General features: G+C 41.1%; 1 protein-coding gene across 9 annotated transcripts in view; it reads right to left on the reverse strand.

The window, feature by feature from the left end:
- Positions 1-25,750, reverse strand: part of pros (homeobox protein prospero) — an 844,893-nt gene that overhangs the window by 491,855 nt on the left and 327,288 nt on the right. For all 9 annotated transcript variants that reach the window (XM_071660582.1, XM_071660580.1, XM_071660581.1 and 6 more), the window contains one exon: positions 8,661-8,700. The gene's annotated coding sequence lies outside the window, so the exon portion shown is untranslated. The remainder of the gene's footprint in view (positions 1-8,660; positions 8,701-25,750) is intronic.

A 25,750-nucleotide genomic window follows, 5' to 3' on the forward strand; every position in this document is an offset into this window, starting at 1 on the left:
GACCTTTGCCAGATATCTTTTTATGTCATCAAACTACTTTATCAAGTTTCTTAAAAGTGATATGCCTAATAAATCTTTATGGAACTTTAGAAATCATGATGGAACTTTGAAGGTTCTTCAAACCTTCGAGAAGATTATTGACTGAATATCACAGAAATGATCATATTATTCTTATTGTATTACATTTTTCAGGTCTTTTATGGTATCATAAGGCCCTGTAGGAGTTATGAAAATCAGAAGAGGTTCTTATTATCTTATTAGAAATTATGAATCTCTCTACTTGGAATCAAAGCTTTCGTAAGTATAATTATACACCTTTGAGAAATCTCCAGACCCATATTACTATCCACAAAAATCATAAACCAATCCAGTTTTCATCATTTCCTCCGTCCGGGCCAAAATGACTGGGTAAATGAGGTTTAAATATGTATGCTTGTTCTCAGACAAGTACAACTTATACAAGGTGAACTTTGGCTCCCAGACTTCTAAGAAATGTGAGGTGTGTGTGTGTGTGTGTGTGTGTGTGTGTGTGTGTGTGTGTGTGTGTGTGTGTGCATGAAGCGTTCCGAAGCGTTAGTATCCCTTATTGTTTCCAAAGGTCTGCGAATAAGGAAGCGTGTGTGTGGTGAATCTCGCAAGGTTAACATCCATTTTATTACTAAGTTTCTGGGAATAGGAAGACGAGTGTGATTGCAATCCCAAAAATCCTCTCTTAGTTCCAAATTTCCTGCATTAGGAAGGAGTATATGTGTGTGATGTCCCAAAAGTGGCGGTTATTGCTTGTAATGGTCGTTGATTGTGAGGAAACAGAAGCTAATGCTATCAACCGAAGGACATCAACTGTCCTGGTTGCCGCTGTTAGACTGGTAAAAGCCATTCCTGTCTCTAAAGACTGCTGCACCAAGGGCTGTTCTAAAACTGATGTTAAGAAGTTGGTCACCGCTGCTAGAGATGTGAAGGGTGTTCTTATCAACTGGTTGTTACCATCTGAAGTGATCGTCACTGGCAGACATGTGAAAGATGTTCTTAGCAACTAAAGTGATCGCCGCTGCTGGCTATGTGAAGGGTGTTCCTCCTTCATGAGGCTGTTATGATGAAAACGGAACCATGCAGGAGTTGATTCTGCTTCTCTGGTGAAGTGTCTTCTGTCAGGAATGGACTTGTTGGTTAAAGTTGTTATCAAAGTGGAGGATGTCATATAAACACCGGCCAACTTGCAAAAGAACTTCTGACAAAAGTTGTACGTGGACTTGTGCATTCACTGGTAAACAGACTTGTACATGAACTTGTAAACAAACTTACTACGTAAATCTGTAAACAAACTTGTATGAGTACTTCTCCACACAGGTAAGTTTTCGTCTTCATCTCATACTGTTTGTTCAGCGCTGGGGACTTGCTACACACCACGCCAACTTTTCACTAAGTTGTTGGCCAAAAAACTTAGCAACTTTCCCTTCTGACAAGTCACGTCAAGCAGGACTCACTCATATTATTTGAGTTCCATGGGCAAACTTTTTCGGAGAACAAATCGTTTGCAGATCATCGGAATGATTTTTTTTTTTTTCACCAAATACAACAGAGGATTATGAACAGAATCATCAAACCATTTCGTTTCTTTGGCACCATCATGCATTCTTCACTATAGTCTTTTCTTTACTATCTTTGAAAATATTTTGAACAAGAATGAAGTTACATTTCACTATCAAGAAATTCGCCTTCTTCAAATGATCAAACTGCTTTGGGTAATGATATATTAAACCAATCAATCTAGTGAAGCGAACTATGACAACATCCTTTCACGGACGTCAAACTTCCGGACTTAAAGGCTTATGGAAGTAAAGTTAACATCAAAACTTTTAAGACATTTTGACGATTGTATTAGAAATACGAGAATATTCCGCCCTTAAGAAAAACATGTTGAGAAACATATGTCTTACACATTCTGTTCTGACAGACTTCTCTCTCTCTCTCTCTCTCTCTCTCTCTCTCTCTCACATGCACACAAACATACACACTCACACACACACACACACACACACACACACACACACACACACAAACACACACACACAAACACACACACACACACACACACACACACACACACACACACACACACACACACCAAACCACCACACACACACACACACACACACACACACACACACACACACAAACACACACACACAAACACACACACACACACACACACACACACACACACACACACACACACACACCAAACCACCACACACACACACACACACACACACACGCATTGTTTCCCCATTTGCCTGCAGTGGGCAGGAGTGTCAACTAACCAATTACCTCTTTCGGAAGACACCTTCAGTCCTCTCGGCGGACGCAATTACCCTTGTTAAAAGCCCGACATACACTAATTTTCCCGTCAACCGGCCGCCCTACACGGTTTTCCCGCTTTCCCTCACCTAAGGAAATGTTTAACTGGACATACTGAGTATAAGGGAGACATAAGGGAAAGTAAAGCGGACATAAAGAAAATCAACTTGATCTATGGGAAAATCAACTAGTCATAAGAAAAAAACATGAAAAGCATTAGACCCAAAAGGGGATATAAACCATCCATGAGAGAAAATGAATCAGCCATGACCAGACAGTCAGCCTGACATACGGGAACAAAAAAGGTTTGGACCCCTTAAAAATATATTTATATGTATATATATATGTATATATATATATATATATATATATATATATATATATATATATATATATATATATATATATATATATATATATATTGTAGTTTCCATGGTGAGTAGAATACTCCTAGTTAGAGAATCTGTTCCTATTAACCAGAATCCTTCAGGTCTTAGAATGCATTATGAAAATTGCACTTCCATTCCCGTAATCCTTATTGCCCAAAGAAATCAGTTTAATCTGTATTGTATCAAATTAATTGTATTAAATAACCGAAGATTTTACTGTCATCCTGCATCTCTCGAAATGTTTCGATCTAAATTCCTTGGAAATATACCATAAGAATCTAATAATATTGTAACTGATAGAAATATACCCTCTTCCTACTGTCACATTCATACTGCTTGTTAAACGAGCAAATCATCTTAGTTCTTGATACAGAATGAGTGCCAATTTTTCAATTTGATTTGGAAAAACATTAGCTTTTCCCTGAAATCGAAGGTATCTTAAAAAAAAAAAAAAACCTTGGGAGGGATAGAAATGAGTGAAGGGGAACTGCAAGAAACACTGGAGGGGTAAGAAAGGTGAAGACATTACGTAGATTAAGAAAATTGATCCATCGATTGTCAAGGGAAATATCTCGTCTTGGAGAACATCGTCGGTTAGTAATGATATTCAATTCTGAGCTGAATCGATTCGACGAATCGGAAGCCGAACGCACATAAAACATCGAGGTCGAGTCTATTCGAAGCAGCAAAGTTCAGTTTATGAGAAATAGGCTTAACGGAACGTTTTGGAGCATTTGAAGCAGTTTTGTTGAATCTTCTAGAAATTGTTGCTGATACAAGCGAGTGAAGCAAACAGTACTTGAAGCAACGAATCCCTCCAACCACTATACAAGGGTGGGGGGTGAATAGTAGGGCGCTTCGAAACAAATGAGACAGTTCCGTCTATGTATCAAGACTGTTTTTGAGCGAGGCAAATCCTATACGAAGACAGCGTCCCTTCCCAAACAAAATGTGGTGAGGAGGGGGGGTTGAGTAGCCTACAGTTTTGAGACAACTGAAGCATCTTCGCTCATGCATCAAGTCTATGTGTTTGTAAGACTCGATTGAAGCACACCTTATTCGAAACGCTAAGACTTCTATCAGCCATACAAGGGAGGGGGATTAGCCAACCGCTCAGAAACAAACTAGTATCATCAAAGTATCAAATCTTTGTCTTAAAGACAAGTACGGGAAGCTGGACCTTATTCGAAACAACGAGACTCTCCCAACTACCATAGAAGGGAGGGGGACCATAACAGGCAACAACATTTCCTCCACCGACAACTTGGTAAACAGTTGAGAAGGTATTGGTTACCATGGTAACATCTCTTGGTCACAACAGCGTCGTACGCTGGACACACAGTAATCTCGTGGCGCCTTACGCCAAGTGTAAACACCAATGGGAATAAGCGTATTACAAGATGATGGGTCTAGTTATAACTGCTTTTGCGATTAGCGTCCTTAACTCCTTTAGCGCGACAGTACGACAGTTGAGCATGGTGGGACAACCCTTGGATATGCCAGTGCGATACTATGATAAGATGGTCTTTGACGCTGATCCTTAAGGATCCTGTCCAAGGCCAGGCCATCATACCAATATGTCGTCCCTTCGTGCTTTACGATCGTACGTCAAACTCAAGGATCATAAGTCGTATCCAAGGATCGTAATGTCGTTTCCAAGGAACCAGCCTTCGTGTTCAAGAAGATAATCTTTCCATCACAAAAGCACGACTCAACACACGGCGCAACACGATCCACATTCCAAAAGATAACTATTTACATGTTATTTACGAAAACTAATGGAAAACACTCACTTCTGTTACTGGCACCAGCACAGCACTAGACTACAGCAATCTAGTGATCCTCACTGGCCATATGACATACGTCCATTCATGTAACATAACTTAGAAAAGAGGTAAATGAATCTACCATGATTCAGGGATTGATCTGAGCACATCCATTGGTCGTATGTTTATGAGGTCAAAAGGTGGTTAGTTAAAGGTCACAGGATCAATTATGATCCGGAGGGATGAGCATAACAAAGGAATATATTGATCAGCAAGTCTTCCTATGTTTGGCTGTAAGTCTGTTAAATGAAACTATGAAGCCCTACTCGATACAGAGAAAAGACATCTTGGAAGTTTGTCAGTAAATATACATATAAAGACATAGGCATCAAAATTTGCCAAATAGTGATCTCTTTGTAGAACAACAATGAAGGAGGGGATTGTCGCAATTTTCTAAATTGAATATTCATCCTTGAGAAAACATTTATATTACTACCCTTGATACAATATAAAATTCCCAAATCTCATTCATTACGCGTTACAAATGTTCAGGAATATGAATGAGGAAAAAATGCCCTAAAAAACTGTAAGTGAAGGCCATAACTGTTTACCGTCTAACAATCTCGACAGCATCTGTTAAATGCAATTTTAAAGCGTTAAGATTCTTATTCAACACAGAGTGAAAGAGGCCTAATAGGTCGTTAACTCCTCAACCATTACCCTAAGTAAGACGCCTCTTGACTAAAACTAACATACTATTTTCTGCTTGATTAATCATTGAAAACTAGCAGCAAGTTTTCGCCACGTTTAACACACCAAGAACAAACTTGCACCATGCTAACAATATCTTTCGAAACTATAAGGGAGAAAATCCCACACACTAGTTGAAGACAAAAATACTGTGTCCTTCCCAAAAGCTACTCCAGGAGACTTAAACCTTTACGTTTGATGTCCAAAGGGGCGAGAGTTCTGGTGAAAGTAGGGGCATAAGGACCCTTTGTTGGTTTGTTTACTGAAGTGAGGCAAATGTCAAGGTAATGTATCTATCAGGGGTTGTACCCCCCTAGACACCCCCCAGATGTGCGTGTGTGTGTTTCTCTGACCACACCCTCTTGCGTCTCTCCACTACCTGTGGAAGGGAGACCACGCCCTCCCACTACCTGTGGTACCATACCCTCAGCTATACACTACCTGTAGAGTCATGCTTGTAGCTACACCACTACCTGTGATGACATAATTAGATCACACCCACTACCTGTGATGTCATGCTTTCAGATACCATTTCCTGTGATGCCACAACTCAGGCACTCCCCCTGCCTGTGACGCCACACTCTTAGCCACACCCATTACCTGTGATGCCAAAACTCAAACACACCCAATTACCTGTGACGCCAACGTGTCCAGCCCTACTCAGAAACTGTTCTCTGTGACTTCAGCTACAGCCAGTAGGAACAAGAACAAACAAGGCAAACGAAGAAAATTATATTGTTACAACCAAAAGTTTGGAAATATATGACATAGCATATAAGTTCAAATACACCCTATACATTAAGACGCGACACACCGCAAGCTCAGTTTATACTGAACTGAGAGAAATAAACAACCTGGGGACGATGGTAATCAACCCTTAGAAAAAAAAAAATATATAGCATAGAAAAAATGAAAAGAACAGAAACAAGTTACTGTAATGTACAATAACTGATATACTCAAATCATATATACAAACAGACTATAGAATTATACACATGGATACATACTGCAGAAATATAACACTTATGACTATGCACACAAAATAATGATTCGAGAGCCATACATAAACCGTTAAAGTATGATATAGTCAGTTCTCGATCTATAATGATATGCATCAATTAATATCTATCTATCGACCCTTTCCTTCAATTTTCATGTCCTATGTTCAGTAACATTTACTTTCATCTTATTCCATTTCTCTCTTAATTAGCACTGTCTCTCGCATTCACCCATTGTGTTCTGGATCTCATATTTTCTTAAATACAATTCATTAAGTAAACAAAATCAACATTCTCAAGTGTTGAAGAGGTACGATATCTATAATAATGTCAAATACTTGACAATAATGAAGATAATAAAAGTTATAACCCTGAACAAAGGTTTGTATCAACGATACAACCCTGAAGAAATACAACAAAGAGAGTGGGGTTGTAATATTTCAACATCAAGAACGCTCTTCCTCTCTCTGTGTGTTTTGGGGGATAGTAGCTTGTTGGAGGTTGTGGGATATGGGGGGTGAGTGTTGGAGATGACGAAACGATGGCTACAGGAAGGGTTTACATATATAAAGGAAGGTGGTGGGGATGTGAGAGGGGTTAGTGTTGGAGGCGGTGGGCAGATGCAACACGCTCCATCACCACCACCACCGCTACTCCCCTACCCACCCGCATCGTCTCTTACAAGACAGAGGAAGGAGCATGCGGGTGTATGAGAGAGAGAGAGAGAGAGAGAGAGAGAGAGAGAGAGAGAGAGAGAGAGAGAGAGAGAGAGAGAGAGAGAGAGAGAGAGCTATAAATACAACTTATCCCAGAGTTTGAATTAAGCTCATTGCATCCAGTGGCGATAAAGTATTATAAAACGGTGAAAGATAATCGATGGACAGACTACCAGCATTCTGGGTAAAACATATGCAGCCAAAAATTCTGAGTAAGCTATAAGTTACTAAACCAAAACTTTCGTATACTGCGAGAAAACTATCGTACACGACTTAGCCACTTTCGTGTACGACTTGGCTGCTATCATATACGACTCGGTCAAAAGAAAATGACATTCGTTTACCACTGTACCATTAACATAGGCATATATTCAGGTCCCTCTCCATGAGTCCTTGCATCCATAACCAGTTATACAGCTACATCCTTAATCCTTAACTCAACCCCTTACAATATCCTTCTCTTCTCTTTACGCCGTTTATTTCTTATCCTTTTTTTCCTTGTACACAACACTTATTCCCAGTGGGTTGTCTTCCTCAGGAGTCATTACTGTCGCCTATATTCTATCGTCTCTCCATTACTGGTCTCTCACTTAACATTCTTTAGACTTACGCCAATGATTCCATTCTACATATTTCAACTCTCTTTTCCTCCCATCCTCACTCTAATCTTCGTCCATTTTCTCGCACTGAACATTTCTCGTTTCTTAATGCAAACCTGTGCAAAGACGCAATTTCTACCTATACCTTTTTCTAAATGTCACTTGTTTAACTTGGTCAGTTTTAAAGCACCACCATTCATCCTACTAACATAAAAAACGTAGGATATAAGCATATCCTCCATTCTACTCTGGAAACCCCACATGATTAATATAAAAAGATCTGCGCAACAAAAGTTGAGGTTGTTGTATACATGCCGTAATTGTCTTTCTTGTGAGTGGCCGTTCCATATATATATATATATGGGTTTTCTTCGCCCCAGTACTGTTCGCAACGTCCATCCCTTTATTAGTCAGAGTGGAAACAAAAGCCTTCGTCTCATTGATTTCTGGGAATCACCTTTCCCCACCCTTTCCACTCTGTCCACCTTGATCTTGTGCTCTCGTGAGCTGTCGGCACGTGTCCCTGTCATCAAGGCTGGGGACCGTGGCACGCGCTGGGTTGCTGTTTCCCATAGTCTCTGTGTAGAGACAGGCCACACGATGACTGACCGTTATGATACTTCCTTTCCTTGAACAATAAAGCTATGGAATTCTCTTCCTTCTTTCATCTGTCATTATTTCTATAACCTTCCCATGTTTGGGAGTTAGATCTACAAATATCTGAGGAACTCTCAAATTCTCCTTTTTTCATACCCTATCTCCATTTTTTTTTTCAGGAGGAGGCCATGAATGGGGCATCTTTTGCCTGTACCATGTCAAACACCGTAAACGAAAGCGAGATGATCACTCTACCTCATTACACACTCGGATACTGGATATCTTTTCTCTCGTTATATATACCAAAAGAACTTTCCATCAAAACTAAAAACTAGAAAACAAAACGAGAACACACATCTTCTTCTTCGGTTGAACTATACTGCACTATTTAAACCCTAGAGAAAATGGAACGTAGGTACACGTTTCGGAAAAATGAATGCACAGCTGGTTCTAACAAACAACTAATATTGGGTTGAGTGCTACTTACCTTGGTCGGGAATGGGCTAAACAGCTCCGTCGTCTGCCACCTGGTGACAAAAACGACAATCAGAACTGATACAGTTTATGTTTACATAAATGCAAATTTACATATCCATTTGAATTTGTAAATATTCAGGTCTATAAGACACGTCTGTATATGTCCATGCTTTCATAAAATTGATTCTATCTACATAAATATCTACCCAGAATTACCTTACTCTTCTAACTACCAGATTAGGTTACCTTACCTACCCTTAACTGCTTCGGTTAACGAACCATCCTAGCTATTTCTAAGCACAGGACTTCCATAACCATTCCTAATTACTACAACTATTGGACCACCTAAGCTATACCTAACAACTCGCATCAAAGTCTCATTTCATTTGTTTCCCGTTACCAAAGCCATTAATGACCTGTAGACATCAACTTCAAAACCACCTAATTACTCCAAACTAACTATTGTAACTACCTAATTATTCACACTTCCTCAAACAACCCCAGCCAATAAAGAGCTTTGACCATCAGTAACTACCCTCAAGCCCCAAATTACCTAAATCTCCCACCAACTACCGTAACTAACGACTATAAGATGTTGGGTCACTGTTCAAGCTGCGCCCTCTGGTCCTTAACCTTCACTAACTACCTAATTACCACCATCTATCTGCCTTAACTACCGTAAGAGGCTGTTGGGTTACCGTTCGAGCCCCGCTCTCCGGCCTTTAAGTATGCGGGTTCCCCACCAAAACTGAACTAAGATGATGCGGGCTGCCATCACGGGGTAAATGATCCTGTGTGTGTGTGTGTGTGTGTGTGTGTGTGTGTGTGTGTGTGTGTGTGTGTGCGTGTATGTGTGTGTGTGTGTGTGTGTGTGTGTGTGTGTGTGTGTGTGTGTGTGTGTGTGTGTGTGCAAGGTGACAATCTTAAAAACATTGATAAACTAGTGAAACCGCTGTTTTATTTACTAAACCTAAGACTTGACGTTAAAACGAAAGCTGAACCAATATAACCATGCTTCTCTCCTCTTCAATCAAAATATACGATAAGATGTTAGGTTAAGAAAATAGAAAACGCGCTGATAGTTGTCTATTGATATAAAAAATGAGGAGCATGGTAACTCCAGGGGTCTGTTGGACAGTCATACAAGTGGATCAAGGGGTAATTCCTTCGTTAGGTCATATGCTCATCTGTTTAGCCTGTGGAATGTTTAATTCAAAATGCCAAAATTTGATCACAAACTTGAAAAACCTATTCTTGGTACATTTTCAGACATAAATACCACTGGGTCCACATGAAGATGACATGGAATGAAAGATATTGGTAATCTAGTGCAATTGTTTGAGATGTCGGTGAGAAAATTAGCATCATTATGTTTGTGTTTTGTTCCGGAGTGGTGATTAGTGGAGTGATAACGAAACCGACGAGTATATATATATATGGTGTGAGGCGAAGTAGAGGTTGTCGCTGGTATTGGTGGTGGAAGGAAGGGAGGGAGGGAGGGAGGTGGGTGTGGCGATGGTGGTGGTGGAGATATAATACTTGCCAACAAGTACCTGCGACATGATCATGTACGAAGGCAGGGGTAGTTCACAGCACTCTCACGAGAGAGAGAGAGAGAGAGAGAGAGAGAGAGAGAGAGAGAGAGAGAGAGAGAGAGAGAGAGAGAGAGAGAGAGAGAGGGAGGAGGGTGGGGACAGAGAGCACGCGCGAGCCGGCATGACATTAACTGCATCAGCTGACGTGAACAAAAAGTGGCTGAGACAGGCAGGTGTGGAGGCTAAACCCAAGACGGCGCCACTACCCGCATCCGGACACATGGACACCCAGGTATAGAGGGGGTTGGGAGGGGAGGCAGGGTCTGGGGGCCAATGACTCTTATTACAAATGACTTCCTCATAAGATCATATACATTTATATATTTGTATATTAGATATATACATTTATATATTTGTATATCAGATACATAGATATCCAAATCAAGAACTCGTAAACAATTTACTCATCGTTTATTCGCGAGAAATAACTAACTCAAGACACAAAGGCAAAAACATCTTCAGTTTTTCTTTCGTAATGAAAATGGTTAAAGAGGAAAAGAATATTGCACCTGGAAGCCCCAATTGCAATTCCTCCCACCCAAAAAAATATTCGAATTAATCTCACTTACCCCTTGCAGGTTGAGGGAACCAATTACCAGCGTCTCTTATTTTCTGTCGAGTGAGCAAGAAAGACGTAAAGAAGTCTTTAATGTTTATGGAAATAATGGATGAGAATGAGATAATTTCTAAGCCCTTGAGCACGACGGTACCAGCATTAAACACCACGGCACGACTCTTGAGCACGACGGTACGACCCTAGAGCACGATGGTATGATACTTGAACACGACGGTACGACCCTAGAGCACGATGGTATGATACTTGAACACGACGGTACCACCCCTGGTTACGATGGCTTGGCCTAGGACTTTACCCTTGACTTCTCGATACATATCAAGGGGGTGAAACCAACAGGGAAACTGGTTTCGGTTTCAGGATAGGGATCGAAAGTTCTCTTGCGCATGTCCAAAAGGGTGAATATCTGAATCCTCTTCTATTTGTTGAAGGAAGTGAAAACAGTTGCTGAGAGGGAAGATCTGTAGAAAATACTCTTAATTTTCCTCTTTTCTTTTTTCTTTTTATCTTTCTATCTCCCACAAACTCCTTAATATCTACCATTCATTCTCACGCTCTTCTTATCATAGAAGACCTCCTAAGTACATTTCTATTCACCAACCCTCCAACACTAATAATCACCTTACATCTACCACAGTCCCTTCCAAAGGTAGACTGAGTGAGGGTAAATGATAGGCACCCATTCACAATCCCACACACTCTGCTATTCATTATCCCAGCACTATCTAAAATACAATATTCTCCACACGCTCATCTACCACACTCTACGATTCATACCATCTACTACATCATATCATCCCATCAATTCCTAACCATCAATAATCTAACTTAACACATCCCTACTTCCAACCAGTCTGTTCTCTCTTCCTCTCAAAATTCCCTGCTAAATGCACGATGGTTCCATGAAACAAAAACACACACACACACACAAAAGATATTAGAAAAACTAGCATATTTGATAACTAAACTAGCCCTGTGTGTTTCCTGTCTCCTTAAAGTTTATATTTCTTTTCACATTACTTCTCAAGTCAACCCCCGTCCCTCTTCCATTCTCCCAGCTTAAATTTTTTCCCGCTCATGAGCCCCATTAACCCCATAAAAAGTGAGGAGAGAGACACATGGGGAAATCATGGTGACATAATACGAATCACTAATACATGACATCAAAACTAAACACAATCACTTGAGAATACAAAACACTCATTAGAAGAACGCTCCATGAAGATAAAGAGCGAGCAAATGCCACAAACCACCTGTAATTTCCTTCAACAAGTGGGCTTGCTAAAGGTTATCAGGTCTTCTGTTACTGTTCACTCGACATATCTATATCATTAAACTTAAAGCAAGTTCTTATGGAAATATGATAGGAATAAACATGCCCAAACTTTAGCTCAATGCCAGAGACATTTCCTACCGTTTCTACAAGAACTTAAGGCAGACAACCCCTTGGAAAGCAAAAAAGAAAACACCCCTGAAAAAAGAGAGGGAAAAAAAATGCCCCTTCTATTCAAAATAACCCCTGGAGGATAGATAAAAGTCTAGAAACACCCATTTCCACTTAACAGAACCTCATGGAAAGTAAAAATAAATTGTAGAAACGCTCCTTTCCACTGAAAAGATCCCAATAAAGAAGGAAAACAATGTCATGAACCCCCTTCCCACTGAAGAGAAACCCATAAAAAAAACGCCCCTTAACACCAGACACAATCCCGAGTGACATAGATAAGATTCACTCCACAGAAACGAATCCTCAAGAAAGTAAAACAAACAAACCCTAAAAAACCGTCCCCCTCTTCACTGCACAAAACCTCCTGGGGTGACCCCCCGCAAGCCACAGACGCCGTAATCATATGCCTGGTAATCTATCCATCACATTTTATCGCTGGTGTCTAAGACAGGTCAGCGCGGGGAAAGCGTCGGGTCAAATCGAGTAACCGTGTCACCACGGGGCTCCTGGTGCGGCAGCTAACATTATTATGAAGAAAACACGACTCCTTACTTCCTTTATTGGCTCTGGCCCAGGCGTCTGCTGGACCTTTCGGCCGGCACCCGCGTCTGGGGCCATGGCTTTATGCATGGCGCGACTTTGGCTCTTATATTTTTTTTCTTTTACATAAAGCCGGCGGAAGGGGGCAAAGGGGAGGGAGGGAGAGAGGGAGGGAGGGAGAGAGAGAGAGAGAGAGAGAGAGAGAGAGAGAGAGAGAGAGAGAGAGAGAGAGAGAGAGAGAGAGAGAGAGAGAGAGAGAGAGAGAGAGAACGTAACCTTAAAATTCAAAAATGAGAAAAATGTGCAAATACAAGAAAAATAAAAGATCTTTATCTGCCACTTTCGCCTCCACAAGCAGACAGAAATCACTGTATTCTGTGATAAAGCAACAAACGTCTGTGGTGGCTGAGTGTACGTGGTCGCAACCAAGAGGAGTGTGAGACACCTGCTAGTCTCACAAGTGTCAGAACACCTGTAAGGGCCTCAGCGTTCATATGTTGAATACTATGGGACGCGTTCATGCTGTGTCACCACTGGTGCAAAATGCTTCGCTGGGTTATACTGTTCCGTGTTGATTTGCGTCTTTCTGTGATGCAATGGTTAGCGTCGTTAACCATGTTTAACGCACAAGATCACATGGGTTCGAGTCCCGGGTGCGCAAGTCGGCGTACGGTCAACTTAGCTGTTCATTCTTCCCTCGGGGCTGGTCGATAGACAAGTATCTGACATAGGTCCAATGACAGAGACAGAATAGTTCTTCGAAAAATTTAGTGAATAGGATAACCAGAGGTCAAGACATGAATTCAAGCTACAAACGTGTTTGAAAAGATGAGGATAAGGTCATTTATAGTATAAGAGTAATGGATGAATGGAATACACCCTATTTATGGCAGTGTTAATGTAGACAACATACAGGACTTTAAAAGGCTGTATGACAGTAGAGAAAGTCCAAGAGATGATGCTTCACGAATGCAGGGCTCCCTCCTCGTACAATACGAATAGGTAATTTCACACACAACCACACACACACACACACACACACACACACACACACACACACACACACACACACACACACACAATAGGTTTGAATTACATATTACAGCGCTACTGGCGGCGAGGGAGAGGAAAAAGAGGAGAAATGAAAGTAGAAGAAAGAGAAAAAAAGAGAGGAAGAAGAAAGAAAAGATATAAAGTAATTAAATGATTGTATGGGAAAACTATTTAAGCATAAGATCTGAACCTATCGAAGAGAAGGAACACTGCTGACTCCTCGCAGGTCAAAGACAACTGAGCTGTTCTTCGTGCAAATCGAAAACAAGGAACTATTGTTCCCTTGCAAGTCAAGGACAAGGAACTAATCTGTTCCCCTTGCAAGTCGAAGACAAGAAACTGTTGTCACCATTGGAAGTCGAGGACAAGACACTCACTGTCTTCCTTTACAAGTCGACGACAAACAATTATCGTTTCCCTTGCAAGTCAACAAGAAACAATTATCGCACTTGCAGGTCGACGGTAAGAAAACAATAGTCTCCCTTCCAGGTCGACGACATGAAACAATTGTCTCCCTTGAAGGTCGACGAGAAACAACTATCACCCTTGCAAGTCAAGGACAGGAAACTATTGTCTCCCTTGGAAGTCGAGGACAAGAAACCCGTCTGTCACCCTTGCAAGTTGACGACAATAGCAGAATTAAAATCAAATGACACGGAAACAGGTATCGTGAGGAGGGTCCGAACCATTCGGACAATTACCCAGGAATATTGGGCAGAAGACGGGAGCATCTGGACAGTAGCTGCTGGTAATCGAACAGGCGGGGAGAGGCCCTCAGCCCTTGTCTTTCTCCTTGTGTCTGTGTGGCCAGCAGCACCAGGCTGTAGACGACTCCTGTGGAAGACACAAGACGGGTCTATGTTCCTAGAAGGTCTGCATGTTTGTCTGTATCTTAAGTGTCTCTCCAGATGCATGTTTATTGGTAAGTCGGTGTCTGTGATGTGCGTCTGTAGAGCGTCTCTATGTCTGTACAGGGCGCTTCTGTCTCTCAGTGTTGTCTGTGTATGTAAAAGGTATCTTTAAAAGGCTCTTGGCTGTGGGGACTTTAAATGTATTTGTGTGTTTCTTCTCAGGGACCTGCATTTTACAGGTTACAATAAGTGTGGCTTTGTGTTACTTCAGTCCTCTGCCTTTGTAAATTTCACCAACACTGTCTCACTAACTTAACATATTCAAGGAACTGGTTCGATCTGAGCACACTGCAAAATTCAACCTAATTAATTTTTCACGTCTTCAGCTCATCTGACATAAGAAATAAGTCATTACCGTATATACAATACTGATACTTCCGCTGGCTAATCTAGTGATTACGTCAAAGGTCATTCGCATCTACTGAGGTCATCATATCTACTGCTAAATGAAGTTATGAATCCTATGTTCTCAGCATGACCTATTGGGTCATTGCTATCAAACATTGTAAAGTGATGTCTCAAATATTCTTAAGAACTTCAGTTTAAGCGCATAGCTCTGACTTCACTCCCGAGAAACGTATCTTAAACATATACATATTTCATGGACATGTGTTCTACATATATCATGTATCACCAATCTGAGAAACGGTGATCGCGACATCTATTGACTCTTACATCTTGATTTACATAGAAAAACTTCTATCGCATCGATAAAGCAACAGCAATTTCATTATACAACAGTTTATGATGTAAAGTATTGTACAGGTGCAGACAAGAGCCCTAAGGCAACCTTGGTCTAGTATGTGCCTAGTATTTTGTCTCGACAGATTTCGATGACAGAGGACTTGGTATGACTTTGACTAGGCGTGTCCTGGGGTTTTGGAATATCAGGCGTGTCTCAGAAACTCTTGTCCTTGATCACACTTGTAAGAGTAACGTCTATGATAACTCAGAACCAGGGCGAAATATACTTCAGACTTTAAGTAACTACGACAAAGCTTTCGACAAACTAACTAACTAACTAACCATGTTCTGGGGATTAATAACACAATACATATATCAGATATCGACTTGAGATATCAACTAAACTGAACTTTAATGCTGACAGTATCATACTTAGGTATTACCCTTGCAAATTGGTCATTAGTCATGTTGCTACTATTCATACATCTATTCGAAAGGATTTGTACGAGTCTCAATCGTCTTTAGTGGTAATTTAGAATGAGGAGATGATCTATAAATAAGTGTTTGAAAATGAGAGCAAAACAAGCACTCAGAGACTAAGAATGAAGTACACACAAACACAGAACGACTGAAACAAACATACTCCAAATGAGGATGAGACAAAGAGAAACATACAGTGGCTGAAAATAAGACAAACACAAACGCACATCAACCGTGAATAAGACAAACGCAAACGCAGATAACTGAGAATTAGACAAACACAAAAGCATATCAAAAGAGAATGATATAAACGAAAACACACGGTGACTGAGAATAAGACAAACACAAACACATATCAAACACGGACTCACATCGACTGAGGACTATCTAACCACAGGCACTCAAAGACAAACTCAGGGTGACTGACAGTAAAACAAAAAGAAACATGCAGTAAATGAAAGACAATTGAAAATAGCCTTAATCAATCCTTTCCTCCCATCCCCATTGAGCTTCCATCAACAAATGTATGCACCATTACCATCCCCATCGAAGGCCAAACTCCCTTTCTCTTCGCTACCCATCTCAACTCCATCTACTTTTCCTCTCCCCTCACACGCCCATACCTTAACCTTTCCCCTTTCTCCCCTTAGACTTAGCAAAGAGGGTGGGCGATCTAATAATAGGAAATTACTGTTAACAACCAGTTAGTGGATAGAACCAAAAGCAACTGAGCCTCCCGTGTTATGCCGGTCAGACAATTCTGATTCATTCATCCGGACGACCGGTCTACTTACTAGAACTTATTCTTAACCGGCGCAGACAAAAAAACTGATTAAAATCACGTCAGCTGCCGTAATTACTCGATTCCTAGTGCATACTTTAGATTTTAAAGTTATTTGAAATTAGAAGTACTGGAAATAATGTCGCGATTTCTTAAACTGTAATGAGATTTAGTCCAAACGTTATTTATCTATCTTTCTTAGTTTAATCCAACCTAATTTACACCTTGAACACGACGGTGATATCCCTTAGTAAAAGAGTACAAACCTTGGGTATGATGGCTTTGCCTTTGACAACCATTGGGGCAAGTCAAAGGCTGAACTATTATACTTAAGGGTTGTACCATCGTACTTAAGGGCGCAGTCAAATCAGACTCAACATAACCTAGATTAACATACTTTATAAATTCTGTAACTTATGAAATATCACGAACGTCTAAACACAAGTGTCCCTACAGGGGGGAATCCAATCCATAATCTTACATTTGCACGAGAAGTCTTCCAGCATTGCATCAACGGGAATTCCGGAAAACCAGGTAACCAAAACCCAAAAGAAAATTCATAAATTAACAGTTTAAATGGCTGCTGGTCGCTTAGCCACGTTCTACACAACTGGACATAGAAAACCAATCGAAGTCTTACACAGTGATTGTAAATTTCATATATATCGAGACTCAATCGCAGTCGCGTTCATAAAGTCCCTTTCTCTCCCAACATTATACGTATATTCTTCTCTTCCACTCCATTCCTGTTCTCTCCTTTCTCTTCCTTTCCACATCATACTCCCTCCCACTTCCATCACGGAGAAGGTGAAGGAGTTGGTGATATCAGACGGGGGTAAAGATTTATTGTGAGGGCTATGAGGATGTTTTGTGTAGTTGCTACAAACACTGGCCGGCCGCCCCGAAGCTGACACGACCCGGGTTTATGGTCGTCAGTGTCAACACCAAGCCGGGGCGTAACGTGGCTATCTCCGGGTTATGACCCGGCGGCCTCATCTCACCAGTAGGGCCAGTGTTTGTTTCATTGTAATCAATGGTAATAAGGTGCCCGTATACTCCCTGTGACAGGCATACTCAAGACAGAGTATATAATAATATGCCTTCATGCCAATATTATACTAAAGTCTTTCTTCAATAGCTGTTTCATGCCGGGTGATGTGTCGGAGGGGCTGGTGGGTGAGGAGAAGCATTCCGCTTTGTTATCTCGTCTTTCTCTATAGTAATGGGTGGGCAGGAGCCTTCTGCTTTACTATCCTGTGTCCATCTGAAGTGGTTGGTATCGAAGGAGTCTTCTACTTTATTGTCCTGTCACCAATTATAGTGGTGGGTGGGAAGGATCCCTCTGCTTTACTATACTGTGTTCATTTGAAGTAGTTGTTAACGAAGAAGCCTTCTGCTTTACTCTTATCTCGTCGTCTATAGTGGTGAGTGGGGAGGAGCCTTCTGCTTCACTACCCTGTCTCCTTCTATAAAGATTAGGAATGTAGGATATTATTACGATTACAAAAAGCTAATAATTAACACTAGAAATATCCCATTGCAAAAAAATAATTCAACAAAAGTACTTTACAGAAACCGGTATTAAGGAGCGAGTTCTTCCCCCAGTGTGGTGTCCCATATGTTTGATATTGACACAAAAATGCAACAAACCTCACAAAAAATTGTAAATTTACCAAGCAATTTTAGCGGGGGACAAAATGGCCACAAGGTAAAGTATTTTGCCTAAGTTGGCAAATTGGACAAGGATGGCTTGGGGGAAGGGGGAGGGGAGGGAAAGATTTGGATGGGATAGGGATGGGATGGGAGAATGGGAGGGGAATGAATAAGGGAGGATGAGGGATGAGGACGGTAGAGGGAGGGGGACGCAGGTAAGTTGTGAGAAGGAACTTTCCGAATCCCAACCAATAGATTTGTGCTTTGTGATGCTGGATCTAAAGTCGTGGGCAGTTACGGAGTAAACAGTGGTGCGAACACATATACGTAACACGTACACAGCGGTAAGCACTCACACACATAAGCAAGAAAGCACGAAATACAGATATGGGGCCTACAAAAACTGTGGAGAAATGTGTGTGTGTGTGTGTGTGTGTGTGTGTGTGTGTGTGTGTGTGTGTGTGTGTGAACATGACCGTCTTCCCAGCTTCACCTGCCGGAATTACTGTGACTGAACGACCCATTCTCCTTGCGGACAACTTGGGGATATATCCCAGGAGACGGAAGGGCCCCCAGGACACCAGCTGACTTACCCCGTGGGACGAGGTGGCCTCCATATGCATCATCAGACCCAGAACTACACACTGTCATAGATTCATGCGCAGTATATTAACCTTTCCCTTCACCTAATTACTGGGAATCTGTCCCATGGGATTTCTCCCTGGAATGGTGTACCCTTGAGATTTCATCCTTTGTGATATTGACCAATCATCATCCAAGAAAGAGCACAGTTAACAAGCAGTAACCTTACAATCATCTCATACGATTCTTTCCAAGATAATGTTAAAACACTTTTCAGCATCTGGTCCATCATCAGTATTGGTATCTAAGTATTCTGTGCGAGCTCTTTTTAACAACTCTTCCAGAACTTCCAGTTAGTTCACGAACCTTCAATCCCTTCTTCGACTTAAGAATCAGTAGAGTTTCTTATGGTTCCCTATGGAAGCCGCTGAAGCTACTACACATAAGAATGATCTCCCTTTTGTTCTCTTCATTGCGGAATCTCTATGGGTCTTCATATCAAGCGAATCATTCACCTTTCCAGATCTTACCAAGTGGATGAAGAGATTTCACCTACTCTTAAAGCTAACTGGCTGGAAATAGAGATGCTCTCAATACTCATCCTTAGCTTATGCTTATGTCCTCCATTTCAAATACTTAAAAGAAATATCAATTAGATGTATCAAGTGTAAAAACAGTGGCTAACAACTGTAAACAGCGATGAAACATCATAAACAGAAAGACGATAAGAACGAAAACAGGAATATGACACGTTGCCTTATGGCTTTTGAGGACTTTACTAGTGTCTTAACATTCCCTGGAAGATGTGGAAGACAAGATAAAATGTCCTTTGACTGGAACCTCCGTCTGTCAACAAACGTCCTACAATTATTCCCTTCGCTGGAAAAACTAGATCCCCAAAAGAAGCCATTGTCATCGCTTTCAACATTGTTTTTTTCTTCTTTCTCTGTGTGGTCTCTCGCTGAGAGTCTCCCGTTATTGAGGCAGGCCAGAAAGGTTGTTAAGGAGAAGACCCTGTTGTTAAGGTGGAGTCTCCGCCGTTGTAACAACACAATAACAACTGAAAAAAGGACTTGACTTCGGACTACTGAGTGACTGGTTGTGACATCTAGGTCGCGTCGTTCAACTTACGATATATAGTGGTTAAGTTAAAGGCCATTTGAGTTGATAATGCCTATAATACTTAAATTGAAAGGTAGGCACAATGAATGATACTTTTGAAATATTTCAGTTCCCTACACGTAATGACAAATAGTTATCTCTACGAAAATGTAACATTCAAAAGATGGTTACCTCTGATCACCAAGAACTACTCAGATTCAACATACAAAGCGTTCTACAGCACTAAACAACGACCCCAATTAAAATTCATCTCGAATTATTTCTCTCAGGCCACAAAGCGTTCTGCAGAGGAAATCGCAATAGAAAATACTGAATAATATCAATTTTTCATTACAACTTCCTTTCATAAAGTTTCATATTATGATAAAACAAAAAATCAGGGTCTTTCAAGCGACGCATGAATTCTCCACGAAACAAAAGTTCCTTAAATCCTCCACCGTTGGCGCCAGTCTTTTAAAAGACCGTAACAAATTGCCAACATTTTTCCAGGTGTTGAGGTGGAGTGTGAGAGACATAACTCAGCCCAGGAGGGCGGCAGTAACTGTCTCATGGAGAACTTAAACTGGTTGAGGCTATTTACACACTCACCGCTAAACACTTAAGCACTTACCGCAAGCCACTTACGATCATACCTACGCATGTACACAGTTAAAAAGACATAAAGTCTCTTGTCAGGCTTATGAGTTGTGGGTCGTGGTTGAACTGGGCCACAGTGGTTCAAATTCTGAACACGACGGTACGATCCTTGTGCAAGAAGGTACGATCCTTCAGCACGACGGTACGATCCCTCAGCACGACGGTACGATCCTTGAGTAAGATGGTACGATCCTTGATTACGATGGTACGATCCATGAGCACGACAGTACGATCCTTGAACACGACGGTATGATCTTTGAGCACGAAGGCACGAAAACAATAACATTAAACGATAACATTAAACATTTCATTGTCTAAATACAGGAAGGAAATTTTGAGTGACCAAATTTCAGTGTGTTTGCCTTAGGATCATTCTCATGTATGTTTCCTGTGATGATATCGACATTATATCAAGCCCCTAGTCCATCTAGCAGTATGATTCCTCAAGCAGACACTTTCCAGTTATGTTATTAGAGTCTGATCTATCCATTCCCTTCCTCATTCTAATAATTTGCAGTTTTCATGGTTAAATCTGATTGGCTATTTGCCTGTCCAGTTTTACACTTATACTAGGTCTTCTTTACATTATACCTTACTTCCATGATTCTGTTTATATTTTTCCTCATTACTGATATCTTCAATGATATATTGACTCGGGTTTTATTCTTCATGCACCACTGTTTCAATCTCTAATATTTGTCTTTTTACATTGTTTGCTCCAGACATCTCCTAGCATCAAATTCATCAGAAGTCTGTCTCATATACTAAATATATGGACCATCCATCTGTCTGTTGGTAGTGCTTCTAACCTCATTGAAGTCAATGGATATCCTAATTCCCTACACGACCCAAGAACAGACCTTGATAAATCCAGCTCTAAATCCAATGGAAGATCCAAATAATTCCAACTCTAGATCCACAATCAGGTCCTGTTAAATCCACATCTAGATCCACATCCAATTTCTAATAAATCCACCTGTAAATCCATAACTAGGTCCTGATAAATCTACCTCTAAATCCACAACTACTTCCCATTAAATCCACCTCTAGATCCACAACTATCTCCCGCTAAATCCACCACTAGATCCCCACCCACATCCTAATCAATCCACCGCTAGATCCACACACCACCCCACATCCCGTGGAAACCGTCCCTCAAACCACATCCAGATCCTAGCGAAATCCACTCCCCTAGATCCACGACCCGGACGGGTGGTAGTAATCCACTGGCGTGATCCACATGATCCTGTGTGATCCACTCCGGTATGGGGCTGGCCAATATTGGTGGTGTAGCTGGCATAGGAGTGTCTCCTTCCTCACGCCTCTGGCCAGGGACAATGGGCAGCTGTCCGCAGTCATCATACGCCCCCATGGACAATGGTCACCTCCACTCGCCCTGTCCTCCTCCCTTCCCTCATGCTTTCCTCTCTCCCTCCTATTCTCCTTGCTTCCTTATCCTCCCCACGTCTTTCCTGTTTTCTTATTCTCTCTACTTTTCCTATTATGCCTCCTTGTTCTTCCTATTTAAACCTTCAAACTTTCTTCTTCCTATCCTTCCTCCTGCTCTTCTTCCTACCTTCATGCTTCCTTCTTCCTTTTCTCTAGTCCTCCTTACTTCCTTCAAGCCTCCATTTATTTCCTACTTGTTCATTTCTGGTCATCGAACTTCATCAAAATATGAAGAAAATCTTGAACGAATACAGAGAGCAACTACAAAAATAATTCCGTTTCCTCCCTGTTTCCATCTATAGGGGTAGGTGGGCAGGAGCCCTCTGCTTTACTATCCTGCCTCCATCTACAGCGGTGGGTGGGAATGACCTTTTTTGTTTTACTCTCCACATTTCTATTCATAAGTAGGATATTACTATTGTCCTCCAGCAGATAACCTCGACACAGACCATAAAGTCTCTGTCCTTCCCATGTACACATTCATGTTTCTTTCACCTCTTATCATTTTCCTTCTGTCTTTAAGCTTCCTTCTGTCTTCTTTCTTCCTTCTTCTTTCAAGCTTTCATCTTCTCACATCATTCTTCTTACATGATTCCCTCTTTCTATTGCCTTCTTCCACCATGCTTCCTTCCCCTTCAATTTTCTTCTCCGTCCTTCATGCTTCCTTCTCCTTTCTTCTCCCTCTTCCTTCATGCTTCCTTCTTCCTGTGTCCTCCTCAATTGTTCATGCTTCCTCCTTTTTACTTCTACATTCGTGACTCCTTCCTTCTGCCTAATTCTTCTTTTTTTTCATTCTTCATTTTCACTCTCCTCCCTCCTCCTCCTCCTCCTTCCCTCCTGAGGATGAGTAACGGGTATGTCAATAATCTCCATGATAATCAGGACACCGGCTAATAACTCCACAGATAACCCAGATATACATATTCCCAGGATAACCAAGAGTGATGCCTATAACTGTTTCGTTCCTCGACCGGCATGGGAGAAGCCCTGAACACACGTGATCTGGGCCAAGGCCAATGAGAGAGAGAGAGAGAGAGAGAGAGAGAGAGAGAGAGAGAGAGAGAGAGAGAGAGAGAGAGAGAGAGAGAGAGAGAGTAAAGCTTAACTGAAAATTTTTACAGAGATGTATGGAAAGGAGCAAATGTAAGAAAGAGAAAATGGGTCATTTCAAGGGGTAAAAATAATGGGTGATGGAAAGGAACAGAATAAAGGAAAAGTAATATAGAAAAACAAGGACAGTAGATGATGTAAAGATAAATATGAAATCAAAAGTAAGTTAAAAAAGAAACTTATATGGCTTGAGGATATGAATTATTCCCACCTACACACTGATCTCAAGAACTTGATAACGACAACTTTAATAGCTGTGTGGAAGAGTTTTAGTCGCCGACGCTGTACTCGAGGAGTTAACTCGTCGTATTCAAAGGGTTACGTCGTCATACTTAAGGGTTTAACTCGTCGTATTCAAAGGCTTACGTCGTCACACTTAAGGGTTAAATCGTCGTATTTAAAGGGTTACGTCGTCACACTTAAGGGTTTAACTCGTCGTATTCAAAGGCTTACGTCGTCACACTTAAGGGTTTAACTCGTCGTATTCAAAGGGTTACGTCGTCATACTTAAGGGTTTAACTCGTCGTATTCAAAGGCTTACGTCGTCATACTTAAGGGTTTAACTCGTCGTATTCAAAGGCTTACGTCGTCATACTTAAGGGTTTAACTCGTCGTATTCAAAGGGTTACGTCGTCATACTTAAGGGTTTAACTCGTCGTATTCAAAGGGTTACGTCGTCATACTTAAGGGTTTAACTCATCGTATTCAAAGGGTTACGTCGTCACACTTAAGGGTTTAACTCATCGTATTCAAAGGGTTACGTCGTCACACTTAAGGGTTTAACTCGTCGTATTCAAAGGGTTACGTCGTCACACTTAAGGGTTTAACTCGTCGTATTCAAAGGGTTACGTCGTCATACTTAAGGGTTTAACTCATCGTATTCAAAGGGTTACGTCGTCACACTTAAGGGTTTAACTCGTCGTATTCAAAGGGTTACGTCGTCACACTTAAGGGTTTAACTCGTCGTATTCAAAGGGTTACGTCGTCATACTTAAGGGTTTAACTCGTCGTATTCAAAGGGTTACGTCGTCACACTTAAGGGTTTAACTCGTCGTATTCAAAGGGTTACGTCGTCATACTTAAGGGTTTAACTCGTCGTATTCAAAGGGTTACGTCGTCATACTTAAGGGTTTAACTCGTCGTATTCAAAGGCTTACGTCGTCATACTTAAGGGTTTAACTCGTCGTATTCAAAGGGTTACGTCGTCATACTTAAGGGTTTAACTCGTCGTATTCAAAGGGTTACGTCGTCACACTTAAGGGTTTAACTCGTCGTATTCAAAGGGTTACGTCGTCATACTTAAGGGTTTAACTCGTCGTATTCAAAGGGTTACGTAGTCACACTTAAGGGTTTAACTCATCGTATTCAAAGGGTATGACACAGAAACATACATAAAACTATAGCTTCCAAATGACAGGATTTAGTCATAATAAGAACGGGATGATATATGAGAATGAAATTGAGAAAGACGTGAACTGAGTAACACTTGAGAAATAAGATTAAAAGATGAGAAATCAGACTCTTAAAGACAATGATGAAGACATGACCAGACATCCTGGAGAGGAGAGGAGATAATAATGTAAGTGTAATGAAGAGGAAAAGAAGGAGAAGGAGAGGGGAGAGAACATAGACAAAGAGATGATAGGGAGAGAATGAGGGGAGAGGAGAGAAGAAATTGCACAGGGGAGAGATGAAGACGTTATGGGTTGAAGTGCTAATGGAGACCGGCCAAAGTAGCGATGGAAGGGGTGAACAAAGCGCCGATGGAAGGGGTGGTGAAAGCGGCAATGGAAGAGGTGGAGAAAGCGGCAATGGATGGGGAAGGGGCGAGGGGGACAAAGTGGCAATGGAAGGGGTAGACAAAGTGGAGATGGAAAGGGTGGACACAAACTGATGATATAACGAAATACGTTACTAAAAACCTTGAGCAAATATGATCTATTATTCAGAGGACCGGTACTAAAATGCCAATTGTTTGCTTAAAGCACAACCATCTCGTCCTAACCCATGTTTCTCTATCATAACTCATGCATTCCCATTCTGTCCCATTTTTCCACACTATGACCTATGGTTTTGAAATGCAACCCATGCTTCCTACTTATGACCCATTGTAATCCATGATTTCCCCATAGTGACCCATGTATAACCCATGTGTCTCCAAAATGACATACTTCTCTCACGATTCTCGTTATGACCAATATGTCCTCATTATGACCTAGGTTCACCTGATGAAATATTTGTTTGAAACTGATCCGTGAGTCTTAATGGATCAAACGCTTGTCTATGAGACACATGGATAAGACACATCCGATGTTTTAGCACGCATCTGTATCACTATGTCAAAAAAAATCCTTGATAAATCAGATATTAATCTAACAGTCATTAAACAGATTATTAAGAGACCTTGTTAACAGACAATATTGTTCCATAATTACAAGCATACTTTAGTCTTTTATCATCCATGTATTCTTATCATTGAACAC

Source organism: Panulirus ornatus, chromosome 72, assembly GCF_036320965.1.
Source record: "Panulirus ornatus isolate Po-2019 chromosome 72, ASM3632096v1, whole genome shotgun sequence".
In the NCBI taxonomy this organism is placed as follows: domain Eukaryota; kingdom Metazoa; phylum Arthropoda; class Malacostraca; order Decapoda; family Palinuridae; genus Panulirus; species Panulirus ornatus.